This window comes from Mandrillus leucophaeus, unplaced genomic scaffold (genome assembly GCF_000951045.1).
Source record: "Mandrillus leucophaeus isolate KB7577 unplaced genomic scaffold, Mleu.le_1.0 Scaffold1241, whole genome shotgun sequence".
NCBI classification, from domain to species: Eukaryota; Metazoa; Chordata; class Mammalia; order Primates; family Cercopithecidae; genus Mandrillus; species Mandrillus leucophaeus.
In genome coordinates this window covers 305,796-310,758 of record NW_012100777.1, presented here as the reverse complement: position 1 = coordinate 310,758, position 4,963 = coordinate 305,796, and the positions used below count along the sequence as shown (strand labels likewise).

At 38.0% G+C, this 4,963-nt stretch overlaps 1 pseudogene; it reads left to right on the top strand.

The window, feature by feature from the left end:
- The first annotated feature begins 424 nt into the window (after positions 1-424).
- LOC105533327 lies at positions 425-1,627 on the top strand (annotated as a pseudogene).
- Positions 1,628-4,963: the final 3,336 nt, after the last annotated feature.

The following is a 4,963-nucleotide window of genomic DNA, read 5'->3' as shown; positions in this document are numbered from 1 at the left end:
TCATATCAGAAACAAGGTAAGGATGTTCACTTTCACCACTTGCATTCAACATAATATTGTAGGTCCTAGCCAGTGCAATCATGTACAGAAAGTAAATAAAAGGCAGGTAAATTGAAAAAGAAGTAATTAAACTATATTTATTTTCAGATGTCATGATTGTCTATTTATAAAAAAAAAATAATCTTCCAAAAAAATCTGTTATACCTGAGAAGCAATTTTTCACCATCACAGAATGCAAAGTCCATATATAAAAGTCAATTGAAATTTTATACTCCATCAACAAACAACTGAAAATTTAAATGAAGAAAACACTACCATTTATAATGATATTGAGATATGAAATACTCATAATTAAGTCTAACAAAATGTAATGCTTATGTGCTGAAAAATATAAAACATTTCTCCAGTGGAATTTGATGGTGTGATGTCTCACAGAAAGTTCTCCGCTCCCAGACAGGGGTCCCTCGGCTTCCTGCCTTGAAAGCGCAGCAGCAGGCATCATGAGAAGGTGAAGAGCTTCCCTAAGGATGACCCTTCCAAGCTGGTCCACACAGCCTTCACAGCCTTCTTGAGATAAAAGATTGGCATGACCCACATCGAGAGGGGAAGTCAATAGGCCAGGATCCAAAGTGAGTATGAAGGGGTGGTAGAGGCTGTGGCCATTGTGGAGACAACCACCCATGGTGGTTGTGGGCATTGTGGGATATGGGGAAACCCCTTGAGGCATCTGAACTTTCAAGACCATCTTCGCTGAGCACATCAGCAATGAGTGCAAAAGGCGTTTCTACAAGAACTGGCATAAATCTAAGAAGAAGTACTGCAAGAAATGGCAGAAAGAGGATGGCAAGAAGCAGGTGTAGAAGGACTCTAGCAGCATGAAGAAGTACTGCCAAGTCATCCGTGTCATTGCCCACACCCAGATACACTTACTTCCTCTGCACCAGAGGGCCCACCTGATGGAGATCTAGGTGAACTGAGGCACCATGGCTGAGAAGCTGTACAGGGCCTAGAAGAGGCTCGAGCAACAGGTACCTGTGATCCAAGTGTTTGGGCAGGATGAGATGATCGAAGTCATTGGGGTGACCAAGGGCAAAGGCTACAAAGGGGTCACCAGTTGTTGGCACACCAAGAAGCTGCCCCACAAGACCCACCGAGGCTTGTGCAAGGTGGCCTGTACTAGGGCATGGCATCTTTCCCATGTGGCCTTCTCTGTGGCACACACTGGCCAGAAAAGCTACCATCATGGCACTGAGATCAACAAGAAGATCTATAAGATCGGCCAGGGTTACCTTATCACGGATGGCAAACTGATCAAGAACAATGCCTCCATTGACTATGACCTGTCTGACAAAAGCATCAACCTCTAGGTGGCTTTGTCCACTGTGGCGAAGTGACCAATGACTTTGTCATGCTAATAGACTGTGTGGTGGGAACCAAGAAGCGAGTGCTCATCCTCTGCAAGTCCTTGCTGGTCCAGACCAAATGGCAGGCTCTGGAGAAGATTGACTTTAAGTTCATTGACACCACCTCCAAGTTTGGCCATTGCCACTTCCAGACTATGAAGGAGAAGAAAGCATTCATGAGACCACTCAAGAAAGACTGAATTGCAAAGGAAGAAGGAGCTTAATGCCAGGAACAGATTTTGCAGCTGGTGGGGTCTCAATAAAAATTATTTTCCACTGAAAAAAATAAACAAATATGAATAAAACATTTCTGTGAGAAATCTAGAAAGATCTAAGTAACAAGAGAGATACAGAGTGATCATAGATTACAAAACAATATACTAAGATAGTTAAGATATCAAATCTCCTGGTATGAATCAAGGCATTCTCACTCAAAATTCCATCAGGCTGTTTTATTTCCATAAAAGTTATCAAGCTAATTATAAGTTTTATATGAGAAAGTCAAAGAACTTGGAATTACACAAACAACTTTAAGGAAAACAGAATTCAAGGTATTTTACTATTTAATTTTAAGGCTTACAAGTTTATAATTATCAAGTCCGTGTGGCATTAATAAAAGGACACATAGAGATTTATGGAACAACATAGAGAATCCAGAAATAGACATGGATCTATATGTTCCATTGATCTCTTTGACAAATTGCCAATATAATTCACTGGTACATGATAGTCTTTTGAAAAATGTTGCTGGGAAATGTATGCATCTCTATTAATAAATGAACCTTGAACCATACATCAAACCACATGCAAAAATTAATTAAAAACATATCATAACATAAATGTAAGACTATAAAACTTCTAAAAGCAAACCTAGGTGAAAATATTCCTGAATTTTGACTATCCAAAGATATAGTGACTATACAAGAATACAAACCATTAAAGAAAAATAAACGATAAATAAGACATAATTAAAATTGAAAACTGCAGTTCTTTAAAACACAATTTTACAAACATTAAAAGGTAAGCCACAAAGACAAAATATTTGCCAAATACATATCTGATAAAAGACCTATGCACAGAATTTAAAAAGAAAACTACAACTCAATGTTGTATGTGCTAGTACATTTGCATTGCAATAAAAGGAATACCTGAAGCAGGATAACTGAGAAAGAAAAGGGTCTTATTTGGCTCATGGTTTTGCAGGCTGTCCAAGAAGCATGGCACCAGTATGTGCCTCTGGTGAGGGTCTCAGGAAGCTTATAATCATGGCGAAAGATGAAGGGAAATCAGCATGTCACATGGCAAGAGAGGAAGCAAGAGAAAGAGGAGAGGCGCCACACTCTTTGAAATGACAAGATCTCATGTGAATATAGAGTGAAAACTCACTCATTACTACAAACGAGGGCACCAAGCAATTCCTGAGGAGAGATATGCCCCCATGACCCCTACTTGGCCCCATCTTCAACGTTAGAGGTCACATTTTAGCACACATTTGTAACAGACAAAACATGCAAACCATATCACTGTAGTAATAAGACAACGAAATTTATAGAGGAAAGATTTGAACAGACACTTTATCAAAGAAGAGATACAGATTACAAATAAGCACATGAAAAGATGATCAACACCATTAGCCATTAGGAAAATGTAAATTAAAATCACAATAAGATACTATTACATACCTACTATACTATAAAACTATCTAGATTTTTTAATGCAAATACAAGAAGGAAGAACAAATTTAACTTCCATGCATTGCTGGTAGGAATGCAAATTATGCAGATTTTAAAAAAGATTTTGGCACTTTCTTCGAAAAATGAACATACAGTTATCATATGACCCAGCCGGTTGAATACTAGTAATTTATCCAAGAGAAATAAAAAGATGTGTCCACACAAAGAACTTCACACAAATGATCATAACAGCTTTATTAATAATAGCCAAAAACTGGAAAGTATCCAAATGTTCACCAAATGGTGAATGGCTAAACAAATTGTGGTAGACTTACACAATGAAAACTATTTAGCAATAAAAAGACTGATACACACAACATAGAATTTTAAAAGTCCTATTTTTAGGGTAAGAAGCCAGACACAAATCGCATATATATGATTACATTTATATGACATCCTAGAAAAGACAAAATTTTAGAGACAGATATCAGATCAGTGCCAGAAGCTGGGAGTGGGATTCCTGATTTCATTCTAAAGAAAAGCCAGTGTCCTTCCAATATGACATCCATATTACCTCTCTGACCTTATCTCCTACTCCTCTCTTGTTCACTTCACCTGAGCCCCACTGGCCTCCTGACCTTTTTTTTTTTTTTTTTTTTTTGGAGTCTTGCTCTGTCACCAGGTTGGAGTGCAGTGGCACCATCTTGGCTCACTGCAACCTTCCGCCTCCTGGGTTCAAGGGATTCTCCTACCTCAATCTCCCCAGTGCTGGGATTACAGGCGCCCACCACCATACCCAGCTAATTTTTGTATTTTTAGTAGAGACGGGGTTTCACCATGTTGACCAGAATGGTCTCGATCTCCGGACGTTGTGATCTGCCTCAACCTCCCAATGTGCTGGGATTGCAGGCATAAGCCACCGTGCCCGGCCCCTCCTACCTATTTCTAAAACACACTAGGCACACTGCCATTTTAGGACTTTTTGCACTGGCTATTTTCTTTACCTTGAACATTTTTCTCTGAATAACTGGTTGGTTTACTTCCTCTTGAGTCTCAATTCTTTCTTCAAATGACACCTTCTGAAGAAAGTCCACCATGACAATCTTATTTAATACTGATTCTTCCTTTCCAAACATTCCAGACATTTATCATCTTCTAACATATTAAATAACTTACTCATTTTGTTCATTTTTGTTTGCCTTCCCCACTAGAACATGAGCATTATAAGAGCAGAGATTTTTGCCTGATTTGTCTATTGGTTTATTCCAATCAAATAGAACAGTGGAAGCTTGGGGCATAGTAGGCCACAATATTTGTTAAATGAAGACATGCTACATAAACATAACTGAATAATTATACTAACTCTAAGATTAAATTTGCTTTCCTCTCTTTTCATGGCCTTGAATTTTTATTGTAATTTTTATCATAGTTATTATCCTATTGAGATAGGATAATAAAAATATGTAACATATATGGCTGTTGGTAATTAAATATATATGTTTCTAAAGAAATATTTAGAAACATATATTTCTATATAGAGAGAAATTTGTGTGTGTGTGTGTGTGTGTGTGTGTAAAAATTCAAATACCTTTTGAGAAAGAGTCTAAGTCGGAACTAATAACACAGAGTGAAAATGGTAAATTTTCCCTTTGGCTAAATCTGCCTCTCACCTCATGCAAGCTTTCTTGACTATTCCACCCCCACTGCCCCCCACACATACACATTGATTATACTCTTGCCCCTCCATATTTCTTCCTCATTCTATTTCTACTTTATTTGATTGCATATATTGTCTAGTTCAGTGATTGCCAAGCCTGGATGATCATCAGAGTCACTGAAGAAGCCTTAAAAAATTCAGATGCCTATTCACTCCAAACATACCGAGCA